The sequence below is a fragment of the Ornithorhynchus anatinus genome, chromosome 5, assembly GCF_004115215.2.
Source record: "Ornithorhynchus anatinus isolate Pmale09 chromosome 5, mOrnAna1.pri.v4, whole genome shotgun sequence".
Classification (NCBI taxonomy): Eukaryota; Metazoa; Chordata; class Mammalia; order Monotremata; family Ornithorhynchidae; genus Ornithorhynchus; species Ornithorhynchus anatinus.
The window spans coordinates 8,751,859-8,772,374 of NC_041732.1; the positions used below are offsets into that span (position 1 = coordinate 8,751,859).

At 42.3% G+C, this 20,516-nt stretch overlaps 1 protein-coding gene across 2 annotated transcripts in view; it reads left to right on the plus strand.

The window, feature by feature from the left end:
* GLCE (glucuronic acid epimerase) overlaps positions 1–20,516 on the plus strand; it is a 110,078-nt gene that overhangs the window by 6,695 nt on the left and 82,867 nt on the right. The window contains exon 2 of one of the 2 annotated variants that reach the window (XM_029066030.2): positions 17,694–17,866. The exons of the other annotated variant lie outside the window; for it this stretch is intronic. The gene's annotated coding sequence lies outside the window, so the exon portion shown is untranslated. The remainder of the gene's footprint in view (positions 1–17,693; positions 17,867–20,516) is intronic. 2 annotated transcript variants of the gene reach the window in all.

Here is a 20,516-nt window from a genome sequence, read left to right on the forward strand (position 1 = left end):
GCTTTGGGAAGAGCAGCCAACTCTCATAGCCAACTTTACCTCCTTAGCCTCTTAGTCTCTCATTCCCCTCCTTCCTACCAAAGACTAAGCCTGTTCAGACTCGCTTTTCTTGAGTCCTTTTTTTTTATTGTCTTGCTGACTACTCTCCCTCCCTGTAGAATTCTGTTTATATTCATGTTGTGATTGCTTCCGCGAATCTCTTTTTGAATATTTTAGTAGGGATATCAGGGAATTTTGGTCATGTATCTGCTTAAATAAGAAATATTAGGAAGGGGATTATCTATTTAATATGGTGTCCTTTGGAGGGTTTCCCCCCCTTTAAACATTTGATCTGGAAAACTAAGTTGGTTTTGGTGGAGAAAATATTTAAAACACATAATACTATTGAAAGGTGCATTGATGTCAGACAGTTGTATCCCCATGTGCTTTTAATCTAATAATAATCACGGCATCCATTAAGCACTTACTATGTGCTAAGCATGGGGATAGATGCAAGGTTGTCAGACCAGGCCCAATCCCTTTCCCATCTGGTGCCTATAATCTGTCTCATTTCCATTTTCAGACCTTTAAATTCAAGCTCTCTGTGGGCAGGAATCGTGTCTATCAACTCTTTTGTACTCTCCCAAGCGCTTATTCCGGTGCTCTTCACAAAGTAAGAGCTCAAATATCATTGATTAGGGAACTGTGGCCTTAATTGGCAGTTGCGATTTGCCCAGGATCCCACAGGGGGCCAGTGACAGAGCTGAGACTGGAACCCGAATCTCTTAATTTCCCATCCCGTGCTGCTCAGCGGGGATAGAATCTAAACTCTGTTCTTAAACTGAGACTTTTGAGGTTGTGGAATCATCTAAGTATCCCTCTCCCCCCTTGGGAAGTACATCTATCACCTAAGCATCTTCGGACGTATGTACCTAACCCTTTCCATTGCCAGTAGGATCACTGGGAGGGTGCCCCTGAAGATGTGAGTTGCTGAGGCTCATCCATTTGATCCCCAAGTCTTTTCTTTTCCACGGACAGGGTGCTGTCATGATATTCAGCCTCTTCCATTGATATCGGGTTCAGATCAGGGTCTCCTTATGCTGGATGGACACTGAACTCCAAGCTGACGTTAGAGTCCAATATTCTGTAGCTTAAAAGCGGTAAGAGATAACGTGGCTTAATGGAAAAAGCACTGGACTGGTAGGTGGGTTGATGGGTTCCAGTCCTGGCTCTACCACATTCCTGCTGTGTGAGCTTGGGCAAGGCAATTAACTTCTCTCTGCTCAAGTTTCCTCATCTGTTAAATGGGGATAAAATCCTTCCCTCTTAGAGCCCTGCATGAGACAGGGACTGTGCCTGATTTGATTATCTTGTAAATAGCCCAGAGCTTAGCAAAGTGTTTGTGATATACATAGTAGTAAGTGCTTAATAAATAGTATTATTATTATTTATTAGTGAGTGTGAGTTCTTTCCTGCACCCACATTTACACTGTTTGAAGCTCCAGGGAGCCTTGCTGTTGCCTCTGAACTATGTACAGTTTCAGGGAGCCCATTTCTAATAAAGCATAATGATTCTGACTTTGAAGAGGGATTGATGATGATGATGATGAAGATGATGATGGTATTAAGCACTTACTGTGTCAAGCACTTTTCTAAGCACTTGGTTAGGTACAAGCTAATCAGGTTGGGTACAGTCCCTGTGCCACATCGGGCTCACAGTTTTACACCCCATTTTACAGAAAGGGGAACTGAGGCCCAGGGAAGTAAAGTGACTTGTCCAAGGTCACAAAGCACACAAGTGGCGGAGCCAGGATTAGAACCCAGGTCCTTCTGACTCCCAGGACCCGGCTCTGATTGTGACACCTGCCCCTTCCCCTACTCCTCTCCACCCCTAGCAAGATCCGTAAGTATTAATCTGTTTAAGAAGATATTTCTGAGAGATTTATTTTACAATTATAATTTTTTAACACCCAGTCTGCATTTTAATAAGTGTGATCAAAACATCTCTGAAAATTCCAGATGTGGAGCAAGACCTTTGTTTTGTTCAAGCAGTGCTTCATTTCCTGTTACTCAAATAAATGCAAGGTTCCTCTAGCATTTTAGTCCCCAGAATACGTGCTCTGATCCGACCGGTAAAATAGCCCACAGATGTTCTGCCCGTCTTGTAGGCAGAAGTAATTGATTAGAAAATTTATCCCCTCTAGGTAAAATGAGAGGAGGAGAGATTCTGCAGAAATTTTCTTTAGTGGTGAGTGAAGAGTCGAGATTACATTCTTCAGTTTACCAGTTCGTTTTAACCCTAAGGAAAAAACGAGCCTTCTCTGTAGGCATCAGGTTCTTCAGTCTAAAGTAGTTTGTTAGAAAAAGAAAGAAACCTAAGGATCAGTACTTTTAAGGATACAGCTCATAAAATTTTCTCAGAAAGGAAGGGAAACATCATGGCCAAGCGGGCCTGGGAGTCAGAAGACTTGAATTACAATTGCAGCTGTGCCTCTGGTGTGCTGTAAAGTCTTGGGCAAGTCACTTCACTTCTCTATGCCATTTTCCTCCTCTGTAAAGTGGGGATTCAGTGTCTGCTCTCCCTCCCACTTGGACTGTGAGTCCCATGTGAGACAGGGACTATGTCCGACCTGATTTTTTTTTTTTTGTACCTACCCCAGTGCTTAGTATAGTGCTCGGCACATAGAAAACGCTTAGCAAATACCATTGTTATTCTGACTGGTGAACAGGCAACATGCTAGTCAATTAGTTTAGACCCATTCCCAGTGCTCTCTGGATTTGTGAGCACAATACTCTTCCCACGGTAAGTGCTCAGTAGGTACCATTGAATGGTGCACTGCAGGCATTAGAGTCAGCTGTATTGGATGGCCTACTCCTTACTGAACTGTGAATTGGGTGATTGAGGGAACAAGTTAAGTTGAGATGCCCCAACCCTTGAGGAATTTGCACAGAAATAGGGGAGAAGGTAAGCCTGAGTTGTTAAATTGACCCAAGTTAAGGATAAGAGAATTGCTGAGACATAAGGGACTAAGTCAGTCAACGAAGGAGTAGGTAAATCCTCAACCCCCAGTGGGATGGACTGAGCTGGAGGAAGTTTGGGGAAATCAATAAGGGCATGCTGCTTGGAGGAGGGGGTGGGGATGGGGGTATGGGAGAGGTTCCTTGGGAAAGAGCACTGCAGATGGGGTTAGAGATGTGTGTAAGCTCCCTATAGACTGTAAGTTTGTCTGGGGCAGGGATTGTGTCATGTATTGTAGTGTACCAGTCAGTACAGTACTGTGCACCCAGTAAGCACTCAGTAAATATGAATAAATTGAATGAAAGTCAACAGAGCCAGAACTATTAATCTATAAGGCATCTTTTAAGCAGGACAAAAATGTGTGAGAAATTTCGTGGCATGGCATTTTGCTACTTGGGGGCTTGGACCACGAATTTTCCAAGCCCATATTTAGAAAGCCTTTAATGAAAACCATGCAGAATTCCTTTTCTAGCTGATTGTCCAGGCCCCTGGCTTCTCCTCCACCCCCCCCCCCCCCCCCCCCCGCTTTGCACACTTTTGGGCATTTTTTTTTGCAATGGAATGACCAATCAGTTGTATTTATTGAGTGCTTACTGGGTGCAAGAGCACTGAACTAAGCACAGATTTGCTAGGTACGTTCCCTGTCCACATTGAGCATAAATTCAAGGGATGAACCTACCTTCGGAAGATTGGAAGGAAAAGTGGGGGGAAAAAAGATTAAATACAATTTTACCATCTTCAGCTGGTGAACCCTGGTCCTTGCCTACATCTGCCCAGATCATTTTGAACCCTTCTTGAACACAGACAAACAGGAAGTGTCCTTTCCGACTGTCTGTTCCATTTCTATTCTCTAGCAACTAGGGTATTTTCTTTTCTCTTTTATAGTTTTTGAAAGAATTTCTATAAATTCCCTAAGCGTAACTAGCCATCTAAAATGGAAATGTCAGGAAAAGCCTTGAATCTATTCCCAGTTAGCATCTTCTGGCGGTTGTGTTTTGGAGTGATCTCTGCCAAGGCTCTCTCTGGAGCTTAGTACTAAGTGCTTAGTACAAGGCTGTAAATGTAGTAAACGCCCAATAAATACTATTGATTGAGCGATTGATTGGCGTTGACTGTGGCTGGGGAGAAAGAGGAAGGTCCATTAGAACATTTTCATGAATCAGAACAAATAATTGCAAGAAATTTTTGTGAAGAGCATCTTGGCCTAGGGGAGAGAACATGGGCCTGGGAGTCAGAGAACTTGGGTTCTAACCCCAGCTCTGCCACTTGTCTGCTGGCAGAACGGGGCAAGTCACTTCATTTCTCTGGACCTCATCGATACAGTGGAGATTAAGTCTGAACCCTATGTGGGATAGGAACCGAGTCCAACCTGATATGCTTGTATCTATCCCATTGCTTGGTACAGTGCCTGGCACATAGAAAGCGCCAAACAAATCATTTTTTTAAAAAAAAGAGCAATGGCTTCATTTTCTTTACCTCTTTGGTTTTGAACACTAGTGCCTCCAGATCAAAATTAATAGTTCAGATTGGAAGAACAGATACATAAGCTCATTGCGGGCAGGGAACATGTCTGCTAACTCTGTTGCGTTTTACTTTCCCAAGTGCTTAGGTCAGTGCTCTCCATAGGATAATCACTCAATAAGTATCACTGATTGATACTTAGTAAAGTAGGGAGGATTTAATTAGCGAAAGTCAGTTTCCACTGTGGTGAATTGCAACTCTTGGGTGCTGTCCTGATGATGTTATTTATTAGTTAAAATAGTTCCTACTTCCAGATTGGGTCTTGTTTATTCATTTTAGGACTTGTTGTGAAGTTTAACTTGAAAATTTTCATGCCTGCTGGTGGCTTTCATTTTCTGTCGATACTTCAAAAGATACTGTAATGTCGTGACATGTATTCTTTGATTTCTGATGTTAAAAAATGTGGTAGCTGTTCAAACTTGTTGGCTGATGGAGTGATATTCGTAGCCCAGTGTCTCTTGCTTAGCATCTGCTGTACTCATTCAGTGTTACCAGTTAAAGAAGTACTTTTAACCTCAGCACATTTTGGTAGTTTTACGACCCTCTTCATTTTGAAATGGGACTGACTTTTTGGGCATTAGGATGGGTGGGATAGAAGCTCGCGGGGGGAAAAAAATAATCTCCCTTTTTGGAGAAAGCTTCAGAAGGCTCCTGCCCTTTATTTTTAAAGTAAAAGCCTCAGGTCCTTTGACTTGGATGAAGAGCGTATTATTGTGGATCTTTTTTTTTAAATGACCAAGACATTAGAAGGTTGTGGAAGAAAGTTCACTAAAAAACTGCCTGGGGAAAGCTGCCACAGATGTTACTGTGTGCTATATTACATGGCTAGAAATTAGAAAAATGATTAGTATCTGGCCAGGGGCCCAGAAAGAAGAAAAGGCAGGGTCTGGCAGCATTTGGCAGTAATTTTCTAGAAGACAAGTGGCCTTAGCTCTTTTTATTATTGAATCGATTCCTTGACAATAGCGCTTCTGTTTATAATCCGGAGTCTCCAGCGCCACTTCAGTGAGGAAAGCCGGGCTCGTGAAAATGAGCCAATTGGTACCTGATGGAAACCTTTCCAAGAGTGGGAAAAATGGTTCACTGCCATTTGGGAAGTGGCGATCTTTGAGGGAGAAGATGAAGGGAGAATTGACTGACGTACCTTTATGTGCTACTACATCTTGTGGCTTTGTTGGCTCGACGGCACCTGAGCACTTCTGGGTCGAATTTCCATTACTTCATAGCCACCCGATACAGTGAAAAATTGGCTCCCATAACCGAAGGCAAAATTTAAGTGACCTTCCACACCCCACCCTTCTAAATAAAGTTAAAACGAATGAACCGGCAGATACGGCGATTCCTCTTATCTACCTCTTTTAGAAGATGTGTTTCTCTAGAACGTTATTGTCTGGAAGGAGTTTCAGATTTTTCAGTAGCGTCCATGCTACCTTAAAGACTGTTTTGAGCTTCCATGGGGCTGCATAAAAAAGGTTGATGATTTCAACACCAGGAGCCTTGAGTGTTACTTAGGTTCTCTGGAGTGCCAGCATTTCTGGGAAGGGAATTGTGTTTTTGGGGTTGGTTCTTCTTTGAGGATGCTAATGTCTTGCGAGATCAAATCTTTTGGAGCATTTAAATTCTTTGTTGTAGTCAGGCCTAAGTTTCCATTTTTAAATGTTCCCATGAATCTATTAATTCTCAGAACTCTAAAGTGCATTAACTTTTAGTCTTTACTTTAAAGGGAAAATGAGCCCCCTACCCCCTTTTTTTTGTTTGTGGAATTTTGGCCAAAATCAGAAATAAAACTGAGGGTATTAAAACCATAGTAACTGGATTATGTACAAGACCGTTCACTCAAATTCTGAGGGAAACCAGATTTTAATTAGCGTGATATGGGCCACAATCCTTATATGGCATCCTTCTGAAATTTGGTCCTTGCCCCATACTAAAATTTTGCCTTTTGTGACTTTCCTACCTTCCTCAACAGGATCAAAGGCTAAAATTTGCCTGAGATGAGGCTGGCTTTCAGAGGATTAAGACCAAACTCTGAGTCCTAAACTAAGTGTGTGGACCTTGAAAAAAATAGTTTTTTTAAGGCATTCCAGAGGCCAGGGTTGAGACATTACTTAATGTGAAGAGGCGCTGCCGCTGTAGCTCAAGCCTGTCTTACTGTATACCATTTTTTGCTCCATCTCTCAAATGATACCTTCATTTTCAAGAGCTGATGGTTAAACTGCTTGACCTGGCCTCTTCCTCTGGCTTGCCAGTATTGGATTCAGCCGAGGCTACATTTCACCGGGTAGTTTTTCCTGAGAGTACTTTACCCTCGTTGGCACTTAATGGAAAGGGTGATTGCAAAGCCAGGGAATTATGAGTTTGGGCTTTGTTTTTATTGAGAGGTATAGGCCATTAATCTCTAGAGCTGTCACTTTGGAAACTTTCATACCATCAATTTTACTTTTCAAGAAAATAAAGTTGCAGAGGAGAGTGGGGGATTGGAAAAAACAACTGGCCTGTCAATGCTTAGAGAAGCTTTAAAGCTTGGAATTTCCCTAAGATTAGGGAAGAAAGATTTAGCAGAAGAGGGACCTAATTTTAGAAAAAGTTCATTTTTGTTTTTTTTTTCCTTTTGGAAAAGTGCATTTTCATCCGAGTGGAATGTGTGTTGAAATCGCTGATCTTTGAAGAAACTTATTGGCAGAATTTTTTCTTTCAAATCACAGACCCGCGTTGCTTTCCGGATCTGGAATCAGAATGACGATTTTGGGTGGGTTTTACTGTTCATTTCAGGGAGGATCAAGGAGACCCTCTGAGTACAATACAACAATAAACAAACACATTCCTTGCCCACATCGATCTTAAGGTAGTCAGTTGGGGCTCATGACAGTCGGGGCGGAGCTCAGTATTAAAGGAATTTACTGTAGATTGTAAACTCACTGTGGGCAGGGAACACGTCTACCAATTCTGATGTATTCTACTCTCCCAACAGCGCTAGGCAGTAAGGACTCAGTAAATACCATTCATTGAACTATTTCCTCCAAGAGGCCTTCCCCGCCTAAACCCTCTTTTCCCCTACTCCCTCTCCTTTCTACGGCCAATATGCACTTGGATTTATCTCCTATTCACCCCACCCTCAGCCTTGTTGCTTATCATTTATCAGTAAATTATTTTATCTGCTTGCTCATTATATTGTAATCCTTTGAGGGAAGGGAATTCACATCTTACTACTGTTTTATTCTTTCTATCTCATAATAATAATGATTGGGGTATTAAGTACTTACTATGTGCCAAACATAGTACTAAGGCTTGGGGGTAGATACAAGATAATCAGGTCTCACATGGAGCTCTCAGTTGAAGTAGGAGGGAGAACAGGCATTGAATCCCCATTTTACAGATGAGGGAGCTGAGGCTTAGAGACGTGAAGTGACTTGCCCCACATCACACAGCAAGTAAGTGGCAGAGCGGGACTAGAGCACAGGTCCCTCGATTTCCAGGCCTTTGCTCTTTCCACAGCTCTTAAGCTAGTCATCAGCATTCAGGTGCTCAGTAGTTCCCAATGTTAAATTAATGTAGCTCACTGAGAATGTCTAGATCAATCATTGGTGACCATAAAATTTTCCCGATTGTCCAGCCTATTTCCACGTTGATTTGGGAATTGCAGCTTATTTGGGATTTCCCCCTAGACTGTAAGATCATTAATAATAATATTTAAGCACTCACTATGTTAGGTACATACTAAGTGCTAAGGTGGATACAAGCAAATTGAGTTGGACACAGTCCCTGTCCTGCATAGGGTTCATGGTCTTAATCCCCATTTTACAAATGAGGTAACTGCGGCACAGAGAAATGAAGTGACTCGGCCCTGGCCACGCAGCAGGCAAGTGGCAGAGCTGGGGTTAGAACCCATGAACTTCTGACTCCCAGGCCCATGCTTTATGCATTATGCCATGCTGTTTCTCGTTATGGGCAGAGATCACATCTGTCAACCCTGTTGCACTGTATTCTCCCAAGTGCTTAGTACAGTACTTTGCACACAATAAGCACTCAGTAAATGCCATCGATTGATTGATCTCAGTTTTCAAACTGAATCCATGCAGTGACTGTGGGCTTGGTTCAGAAGAGCTTGGTTAGCTCATCCAAGCTAGTTGATGATTGCCTCCTCATATCATTTTTCTCCCCAAGTACAGAGTTAAATTTTTGTTTCTGGGAACTTATTTTGCAGTATTTGACTTGAGGCAGCGTGGACTTGCAATGTTAGAGTTAGATCCACCATTTTTTAAATGGTATTTGTTAAGCACTTACCACGTGCCAGGCACTCTACTAAGCACTTGGGTGGATACAAGCTAATCAGGTTGGACACAGTCCAGGTCCCACATGGGGCTCACAATTTTAATTCCTATTTTACAGATGAGGGAACTGAGGCTCAGTGAAGTGACTCATCCAAGGTCACAGAGCTGACAAATGGCAGATTGGGGATTAGATCTCAGGTCCTTCTGAGCTTATCACATAAGTATTTCTCTGCTTCTATTTCTCTTATCTTTGGGGACAGAAAAGGTATCAGTCTTGATGGTGTGTGGTTACAGATGGTTATTGGGTTGCAAACAGGGTTATACACTTGTTGAAATTGTCTGATAGAATCGCCACCATTTTTACCTCTAGAAAAATTTCCTCTCCTGAGTTGTTTCAATTTGGGTTTCCCTGGTTTTTATCAAATCTTTCTAAACAGAGTTGTGTTGTTCCAACTGGTGGACATGTTAGTGGAATGGGCCATGTATTTGCCATGAGTGAAGGTGAGATTTTCAGGGGAGTTGTGTGCTTACAAATAAATGTTAAGTGGGAAATTAATAAATCATCACAGGAACTTTTGAGATCTTGACCTTTGTGGGCTTTTCGAATGATATTGATTGCATATGAACTTTTGGAGCAATCATATTTATTGAGACCATTTTTCTAAGAGCTTGGGAGAGTACAATTCAACAGAATTGATAGACGCATCCCCTGCCTACAGTAAGCTTACAGTCTAGAGGGGGCAGTGCTTAATAATGGCAGTTCCTGGGTGAGAAAGGTGTTAAAAAAAAAAAAAAGTAGGTTTTTTAAAAAAATTTTATGTCTTTTACACAGCACCTCACTGAAAATCCAATTTCTAAAGAGATATTTAAAATTTATTTTCTTTAGGCTCAGAACTGAGAGGATCAACAGGACTGAATTTTACAACCTTTTATGATAAAGTTATCAGGGTAATAAATGTGAATGTGCTCAAGTTGTTCCCAATAGAACTGACTTAAAAACCAGCCATGAATTGTAAAAAGTGATTGCATTTATTACCTTAAGTGTCTCTTTCCTTTTCCACAGGAAGCTATGTAAAGTTTGCTGATTACCAGAGTTCATCAATTTATCAATTCAGTGGTATTTATTGAGCTCTTATTGGGTGCAGAGCACTGTACTGAGTGCTTGGGAGAGTTCAGTACAACAGAATTGGTAGACACATTCCTTGCCCACAGAGAGTTTACAGTCTAGAAGCTCATGCAGGATTTTCTCTCCATTTTCAACTGCTCTGATTTCAAACCAGTTGTCTTAGTTAAAATACTACATGGGTAGTCTAATGGTTAAGGAAATGTGGATGGATCAACATCTCTCTATAAAGCAAATCTGTTCTCCCTCCTACTTAGATGGTGAGCCCCATGTGGGACCTGATTATCTCATCTCTCCTCCAGAGTTTAGTACAGTCCCTGGCAACTAGTAAGCACTTAATAAATACCAGTTATTAAATCAGAGAAATTAATATCACTCTTAATAGTCTGTTAAGAGCCTGTTAACTTCTAGTCCAGCTTTCGTTCTAAAATTCAGGTTTCTTTCCAGCGCTAAGTTCGGTGCCTGGCACGTAGTAAGTGCTTAACAAATACCATAATTATTATTTTCCTTCAAACATGCTTTAGGTCTTCCTCTGTCTTTTAATTTCATTAGTGGTATATTAGAGTTGGAAGTTAAGCAGATAAATCGACAAAATGATGCGATGTCAATGCACGGAAATTTAATTAAACTCTCTCCAAGTTGAAAAACGTAAGGGAGAGAATCAACATATCCTTCAATGTTGTATGCCTTATGTATGATTCTAGTCTCTTGGTGAGTGTCATCTCTGAGACAATGGAATTTAATGGAAGTCGTGCGTGAATCTTAAGTTAAAGATTTAAATCTCTAGGGGTTGAGTTGAAAAATAACATTCTGAAAGGAATTACTTGCTATTGTGCTATCATCTTTTCAAGAAAATTGCCACCTCCTTAGGATGAAGAAGCAATTCTGGAGAACTCTATTCAAACAACAACAATATGAGGTTACTAAGTACCAAATTTAAGCAAAACTTGCTTGACTAGTAAAGCTGAAGTTATTGATTTTTTTCCCTTGTATTTAAAAGACCCAATCCCTCTTGGTAAATTAGAATTGGAGAGAGTATGTGACGTTTTTGTTATTAGAGGCTTCTCATTTTCTCCTTTAAGTAATTTCCAACAACTGAATCTAGTATGTTCTTTTGCAACCAAAAAAGCCAACCTAATGTGGGACAGAACAACAATAACAATAACAACTGTGGTATTTAAGCACTTACTATGTGCCATAGACTGTGCTAAAAGTTGGGGTAGAGACAAGATCATCAAGACCAACACAGTCCTTGTCCCACATGGGGCTCACCCTTTAAGTAGGAGAGCCAACTCAGGTATTTAATACCTCTTTTACAGATCAGTCAATCAGTGGTCATTGTGGGCGGGGAATGTCACTGTTGTTGTATTGTACTTTCCCAAACGCTTAGTACAGTGCTCTGCACATGGTAAGTGCTCAATAAATACAACTGAATGAATGGTATTTGAGTGCGTACTGCATGCAGTTCACTGTATTAAGCACTTGGGAGAGTACAGTAGCAGTTGTCCTGCCCATAACAAGCTTTCAGTCTAGACGATGAAGGAACTGGGGCACGGAGAAGTTGTGACTTGCCCAATGCCCATAGCAGACAGGTGGTGGAGCAGGATTAGAACCCACATCCTTTGACGCCCAGATCTTTGCTCTTTCCACTAATCCATGCTACTCCTCTAATGGAAAGCATTGTTCTGTCACTAGATAAGAAGCAGCACAGCTACTGGCTAGAGCCTCGGCCTGGGTGTCAGAAGGATCTGGGTTCATTCATTCATTCAGTAGTATTTATTGAGCGCTTACTATGTGCAGAGCACTGTACTAAGCGCTTGGAATGTACAAATCGGCAACAGATAGAGACGGTCCCTGCTCTTTGACGGGCTTACAGTCTAATCGGGGGAGACAGGCAGACAAGAACAATGGCATTAGAGTGAAGGGGAAGAGCATCTCATAAAAACAATGGCAAATAGAATCAGGGTGATGTACATCTCATTAAACAAAATAAAATAAATAGGGTGATGAAGATATATACAGTTGAGCGGACCAGTACAATGCTGAGGGGGTGGGACGGGAGAGGGAAAGTGGGGAGAAGAGGGTTTAGCTTTGGAGAGGTGAAGGGGGAGGGTAGAGGGAGCAGAGGGAAAAAAAGGGGGGAGCTCAGTCTGGGAAAGCCTCTTGGAGGAGGTGAGCTTTAAGTAGGGATTTGAAGAGGGGAAGAGAATTAGATTGACGGAGGTGAGGAGGGAGGGCATTCCAGGACCGCGGGAGGACGTGGCCCAGGGGTCGACGGGGGGATAGGTGAGACTGAGGGATGGTGAGGAGGTGGGCGGCAGAGGAGTGGAGCGTGCCGGGTGGGCAGTAGAAAGAGAAAAGGGTTCTAATCTAGGCTCTGGTACTTGTCTGATGTGTGACTTTGGGCAAGTCACTTTACTTCCCTGGGCCTCATTTGCCTCATCTGTAAAGTGGGGATTAAGCCACTTTGAGCCCCCATGAGGGACAGGGACTGTGTCCTCTGATTAGCATGTATCTACCTCAGCGCTTAGTACAGTGCGTGGCACATAGTAAGCACTTAACAAACACTATTTTAGAAAAATCTAAAACTACCGCATGCCCACACCTGGAATACTGTGAGGAATGGAGGATGCCCCCATTTTGAGTGTTAAAGAACAAACAGAGAAAAGCAACAAGATGGTTAGGACAACTGTGGCAGACTCAAAAGACTAATCTGCCAGTTAATCAGTGGTATTTATTGAGCACTTATTGTGTGCAGAGCACCATACTAAGCGCTTGAGAGAGTACAGTGCAACAGAATTAGCAGGCATGTTCCCCACCCATAATGAGTTTACAGTCTAGAGGGATTAGAACTCTGCGGACAGTCAAAGGCCGAGGGAATACATGACTGAAGCCCTCAGGAACGCAAAGGAGGTGGACAGAATTTATTGTTCATTGAAGCAGTGGTGCCTGGGAGTTAGAAGGACCTGTGTTCTAACCCCGCCTCCTCCACTTGTCTGCCTAGTGACCTTGGGCAAGTCATTAACTTCTCTGCGCCTCAGTTATCTCATCTTTAAATTGGGGATTAAGACTGTGAACCCTATGTGGGACTCGGACTGTGTCCAACCTGATTAGCTTGCACCTACCCCAGTGCTTAATACAGTACCTGGTGTATATTAAGCACTTAGCAAATTCCACACGCAAAAAAAAAAAAAAAAAGACAAGCAGGCATTCACCTGCAGCAGTGTGGCCTAGTGGATAGACCATGGGAGTTAGAAGGACCTGGGTTCTAATCCTGGCTCTAACATGTCTGCTGTGTAACCTTGGGCAAGTCACTTAACTTCTTTTTGCCTCATTTACCTCATCTGTAAAATGGGGAAAAGAGTGTGAGCCCCTTGTAGGGCAGGGGCTGTGTCCAACCTGATCAACTTGTATCTACCCCAGTGCTTTGAATAGTACATGGCACATAGTAAGGGCTTAAGTACGTTATTATTATTATTACTACCTGATCGCCCTGGGCCGAAATGCTGGTTGATAAGCTCATTTGTGCTGGCCCAATGCCATGGCATACAGATTCCCAAGTGGTTGTGGAAAGTAGGTCAGTTATTTTCCGAGAGTCATGATTATTTCATCAGTGCCATTATGGTATAGAGACAACCTGGTTTTAGAGACTCTTTATGATGGTGCAAAGTGTGATTACTAAAAAGCAGTGCTGACTCTTTGGAGAGGCAAATTTTATTATTACGATTATTTGCCTGGAAAATAGAGGAAGGCCGTGGCACATCAAGGAACCATAGTATTTCTTGTCCTGAGGCAGAGATGCTACACACAAGAGCATCTCCTTTTAAGACTTAGATACCTTTTGGTTAGGTTTCTCCACTAGACCTTATGCTCTTTGTGGGCAGGGATTAATAATAATAATTATGGTAAGTGCTTTCTATATGCCAGGCACTGTTCTAAACGGTGGATCCCATCTACCAACTTGTAAGTGTGGTATTTAGGCGCTTACTGTCACTTGTCTACTGTGTGACCTCAGGCAAATCACTTCACTTCTCTGTGCCTCTGTTACCTCATCTGTAAAACAGGGAGTAAGACTTGAGCCCCATATGGGACAGGGACTTTGTTCAACCAGATTATCTTGTATATCTATCCTAGTGCTTATTGAACTATTGGGAGATACAACAGTTGGTAGACACGGTCCCTGCCCAAAACAAGCGTGACGCATGCATCCAATGCTGCGAACCCAGCATTAATTACATGAGCTACGTTAAAAGCTGGCGGGTGACCAGAATGTGTGTGTTCGTGCTGTCTTTTTGAAATAAGCGATTGAATGAAAGAAAGATGTTTTAGCTGCAAACCCCAAGTTCTCAGTGTTTGTGTGATGCTCAAGTCTCCACATATTTCAACCAGTTTTTGTTCTGAAGCTGTTTCAACCTGCTCATCTTTTGTGAATGGAAGAATTTCTCTTAGTTGCTAATTCATGGAGATGATTACAAACAAATCCTTGCACTGTACGGTTGCAGAGAGGATATTTCTAACAATGAAAGAGGTTGCTGACTTTTTCATTACCATTCCATGTTTTTTTTTAGTTTTTTTTCTTTAGACCTCAAAGAAATTACTTGAACTGTGTGGGTGGTTACATTTAAGTGGCATTTCACAAAATTATATGTAGAATTAAGTGAATGTGGGGGGTTTGGTTTGTTGGGTAGCCTTGGGGCTATCAAATTTTCCTGTTAAAGTATTTGGAACAAAACTAAATTTGAGTGGAATGATTTGGAGCCAAGTAAAATGAAATGGGAACGGCCTCTGAGGGGATTTGGGTGAACATCCTGCTTTTCACAGAGCTTTCATGTTTTAGAGATGCTATTCATGTTGAAACATACTACTTTCATGTGGTATGTTCTCTTTTATGGTCTTCTCTCTGGAAGAGCTTGGAGGAAAGTGTTTGCTCTGCAGATAGAGGTAGTTTACAGAAACCATATCTAACTTAGTTTCCAGAAAACTTTTATTAATAATAATAGTAATGATGGTATTTGTTAAGTGGTTACTATGTGCCAAGCACTGTTCTAAGTGTTGAGGTTGATACAAGGTAATCAGGTTGTCCCATGTGGGGCTCACAGTCTTAATCCCCATTTTACAGATGAGGTAACTGAGGCACAGAGAAGTAAAGTGACTGCCCCAAAGTCACACAGCTGATAACTGGTGGATCCGGGATTAGAACCCATGACCTCTGACTCCCAAGCCCGGCCTCTTCCCACTAAACCACGCTGCTTCTCTTGTTGCCTCACCATCGCAGAAGGCAGTGTGCATTTAAGGTGGAACTTTTTAAAAAAATTAAGCACTTGCCCTGTACCCGGGACTGTACTAAGCACTGGGGCAGATACAAGCTAATCAGGTTGGACATAGTCCATGTCCCACAGTCTTAATCCCCATTTTCCATATGAGGTAACTGAAGCCCAGAAACATGAAGTAACTTGCCCAAGATCACACAGCTGACAAGTGGCAGAGCTGGGATTAGAGTCCAGGTCCTCTAACTCCCAGGCCTGGGCTCTATCAGGCCACACTGCTTGTACTTGCCACATCACCTGCTTGTGAGGACCAGCTCACAAATGGGCGGGCCCAGCTCATTGTGGAAAGGGGAGGTATCTGTTTATTGTTCTATTGTAATAATAATAATAATTACGGTATTTGTAAAGCATTTACTATGTACCAGGCACTGTACTAAGCTCTGGGGTGGATACAAGCAAATCTGGTTGGATACAGTCCAGGTCTCATGTAGGGCTTACAGTCTCCATCCCCATTTTACAAAAGAGGTAACTGAGGCACAGAGTAGTTAAGTGGCTTGCTCAAGGTCACACAGCAGGCAAGTGATGGAGGCGGGATTAGAAGCCATGACCTCCTGACTCCCAGGCCCGAGCTGTAACCATTCCGCCACGCCTGAGCGCTTAGTACAGTGCTCTTCACACAATAAACCCTCAGTAAATCTGATTGACTGGAATGGACCAGTTTGAGCCCAGCTTGCCTTTTAACATTCTGTCGATGGTTCAGTGGTAGAATTTCTGCCTGCCAAGCGGCAGGCCCGTGTTCGATTTCCGGCCAATGCAACAATTGTTTTCTATAGAAGGAGCATGGTGTAGTGGTTAGGGCATGGGCCCGGGAGTCAGAAGGTCATGGGTTCTAATCCCAGCTCTGTCACTTGTCTGCTGTGGGACCTTGGGCAAGTCATTACACTTCTCTGGGCCTCAGTTCCCTCCTGTATAAAATGGGGATTGAGACTGTGAGCCTCTTGTGTGACAGAGACTGTGTCCATCCCGATTTGCTCGTATAATAATAATGACATTTGTCAAGTGCTTACTATGTTCCAAGCACTGTTCTAGACTCAGCGCTTAGTACAATGCTTGGTACATAATTAGCACTTAAATATCACAATTATTATTATTATTATCTTCTGCAAGGCTTTAAAGGCTTCCCCGTTTTCCCTGGACTTTTCCTAGCATTAGTGTCTTCTCCAGAGAATTAGTCCTCCTGATAATATGTCCAAAATATGCTAATCTAAGTCGAGTCATTTGGCCTTCCAGAGACCACGTTGGTTTTATTTGCTCCAAAATCCATTTGTTTGTTTTTCAGTCAGGCCTTGGTACTCTCAAAAGCCAACACCACATTTCAAAAGAATCGATGTTCTTTCTATCCTGTTTTTTTCACTGTCCAGCTTTCAGATCCATACACTGTCACTGGAAACACCATAGAATTGACCATTTGTATTTTTGTGGCAATTGTTATATCACATTTCATGACTTTTTCCAGGATCTTCATAGCAGTGTGCTGCTATTTCGCATCGTATTTGTCAAGCACTTACTATGTGCCAGGCACTGTACTAGGCCCTAGGGTGGATACAGGCAAATCGGGTAGGACACAGACCCTGTCCTGCATGGGACTCAGTCTCATTTGAGACTGTAATCAGTGGGTCTTTAGTGTGGCCTAGGAGTCTGAAGGATCTGGGTTCTAATCCCAGATCCTCCATTTGCTGGGTGACCTTGGGCAAGTTATTTCACCATTCTGGGCCTCAGTCACCACGTCATCTATAAAATGGGGATCAAGATGTAAGTCCCAAGTGGGACATGGGTTGTATCCAACCTGATTACTTTGTATCCTCCCCATCGCTTAGAACAGTGCCTGACACATAGAAAGAGCCTAACAAGTAGATTAAAAAAAATGTCTGCCCTCTTGCATTGAAATGTATGGCCTTTAGCTCACCATAAAACAGGTTTTTGGGGGTTTTTTTGGAGGGGTTGGGGAGGATTATCACCCATTCATGTCTTTGGTAAACTGCACTCTGTGTTCTTTTTTTATTATTATTGGTATTTAAGTGTTTACTGTAGGCCAGCCGCTCTTCTAAAAGTTGGGGTAGACTCAAGATAATCAAGTTGGACACAGACCATATCTGATATGGGACTCACAGTCTTAATCCCCATTTTTCAAATGAGGTAACTGAGTCACAGAGCAGCGAAATGATTTGCCCAAGGTCACCCAGCAGAGAAATGACGGAGCTGGCGTTAGAACCCAGGTCCTCTGACTCATATTAAGAGCCTCTTAAGGGACTGTATTAAGGGCTGGGAAAGAAGGGACATGGTCCCTGACCCCATCGGGTTCACGGTTTAAGAACAAGTGAGGATAGACACTTAAGAAGAGATGAAACAAAAATAGAGGGTGAAAAGGACTCTCAGGCCCATGCTCTCTATCCACTGGACATCTCTACATTTGCAATGTGATTAACAGTCATTTTCCATGTCTTCTCATGTAGGTATCTCTCGAGCCTCAATCTTCTGCATTAAACAGTTACTGAACCACAATCTCAAAGACTTTTGAAGATGCTCTTAGCCCACTGAACTGGAAGAGATTCTAAGTGGGCCAGAAGCAGGATTTGATTCCAACTTGCTGGTTCCTGGTTACGTCTTCAGACAACAGCCTCATAGAGTAGGTTGATTTCATTCATTCATTCATAATTATTGAGCACTTACTATGTGCAGAGCACTGTATTAGGCAATTGGGAGAGTACAATGCAACAGTAAGCAGGCGAGTTCCCTGCCCACAATGTGCTTACAATCTAGAAGGGGAGACAGACATTAATATAAGGCTAAGTCCCACCACCCAGCCTAGCTTCACTCTGATCGTAATGGGGATAAGGTCAAGTGGAGGATCTTCAAAGCTGATTCAGTCAACCATTTCGTCATGAAGACTTTGGCAAATTTTTCAGGACTGTCCGATTCACTTTTCAAATGTTCTCTGTGGGTCGGAAACTAAGCGGTAGGGAGACACTTAATAACGGTTTTGTAGAGACTGTGTATTGAGTCTCTAAGTTGATCTATCTAAGAGGAACTCTAAATTCCATTAGGTTAAGTGGTTTTCTTTCATGTTTAGTAATCGGGAAAGCAGCCCCTGGGAACCCTGCATGATTGGATCCCTAATTTAGTCCGTAATATATTATCTCAGTTTGAAACTTTACTGAAAAGATTACACTAATGTATCCTCTCAACTCATACATAAAATTATAATCCCCATTTCATGATATCTTCGAGCTTTAATATAAATGAAATGCAGTCCTTAAAAAAAGGCACCTTTAAGGAAAACAATTAAATGTCAGCTTTAAACATTTTAAAATATAGCTTAATAATAATTATTATAGCAGTGATAATAATTATGGTATTTGTTAAGCACTTACTATATCCCAAGCATTGTACTAAGCACTGGGGTGGATACAAGTCACTCAGGTTGGACACAGTTCATGTCCCACATGGTGCTCACAGTCTCAATCCCCATTTTACAGTTGAGGTAACTGAAGCTCAGAGAAGTGAAGTGACTTGCCCGAGGTCACACAGCAGACAAGTGGCGGAGTCAGGATTAGAACCCATTAGCTTCTGACTCCCAGGCCCATGCTCTATCCATTATGCCATGCTACTTAATCACAGATAAAAGTAATAGAGTATAAGGATATGTATATAAGTGCTGTGCAGACTTGGTTTTTGTAAAATCCATCCAGACCATTTTAAGACCACCTGCTGAATCTGTGGGAGTTTCATGTCCTGAAATTATCCCGCAGCAATTTGTAGTAACTACCCTGTAAAAGTGCTTATGTACCGAAAAAGTCAGTTGGTATGTCTGTTAAATAAGCAGATGCTTGTAGTCAAAAACATAGGTTTGAACTTTCAGAAAGGAAACAAAATAGATCCTTAGTTATGGCAATTTAATAAATGATGGCCTTTTAAGGTATCTGTTATTTAAGGACTTTGTGATTAGCCACGAATTTAGCATAGAAAATGGGCCCCTGGCAGCAGTCTGAGCCTTTCTGGACAATTTTAAGTACAGATTTTATTTGATCTATATTGGAAAACACCCATGCACTCCCTAGTGTTGGTGAATTAAAAATAGCCAAAAAAGGGTGTAGCCTGTGGCAAATATATCAGCATGTCAAGAGGCGATCCTTAAATGCACACAGTGTGGAATCATTCTGTCATTAGTATTTATCGTGCGCCTGCTGTATGGAGAAAGCATTGTATCAACCAATCAGTCATATTTACTGAGCACTTAGTGTGTTCAGAGCACTGTACTAAGTGCTTGGGAGAGAACATTGCCACAGAGCTGATAAACCCATTCCCATTCATTCATTTAATCGTATTTCTTGAGCCCTTACTATGTGCAGAGCACTGTACTAAGCCCTTGGAAAGTACAATTCAGCAGCAAATAGAGATATTCCCAGCCCATAACAAGCTTAGAGTCTAGTGGGGAAGGCAAGATATTAATATAAATACATCATTTATAGCTATGTACCTAAGTGCTGCGGGGTTGAGGACAGGGCAGGTAACAAATAGCCGAAAGGCACAGATCAGAGTTGTTAAAGGGACACAACAATGGTAAAAGACCCGGGTTCTGCCCTCAAGGAGGTTATGCTGTCTTCACTGTAAGCTCCTTGTGGGCAGGGAATGTGTCCAGTATATTGTGTTGTACTCTCCCGAGCTCTCAGTACAGTGCCCTGAACACAGTGAGTGCTCAATAAATACAAGTGATTGATTATAATCTAATGGAAGAGACAGAATAACTTCCAAGAGGAGAGCAAAGTGTTTCGACAGTAGAGTGTGTACTTTGCTATATATCAAAGAGCCGCATTTGTTCATTCAGCCGTATTTAGGGAGCGCTTACTGTGTTCAGAGCACTGTACAAAGCACTTGGAAGGTGCAATGCAGTAATACAGAGAGACAATCCCTGCCCACAATGGGCTCACAGTCTAGATGGGGGGGTTATGCAGGAGGTTATGGGTGCAAAAGTGCTGAGATCATAATAGGCGAGAGAATTTGACTTGAGAAGTAAGAAAAGGAATCTGGAAAAGCCTCCCGGAAGAGGTGGGGTTGGGAAGGACTTGGAAGACTGAGGAGAGCCCAGGTCTGGTGGATTGGGGTTCTAGGCAGGAGGGGGAGTGTGAGCCAGCTCTTAGAGGTGGGAGAAGTTGAGAAAATGAGGCACAGTTACAAATTGAATGAATATGATGGATTGGAATGAATGAACTCCTTGGAAGACGTCACAGGACTCTCAAAATACCCTTGCTGTAAACTGGAGACCATCGTGAACTTCA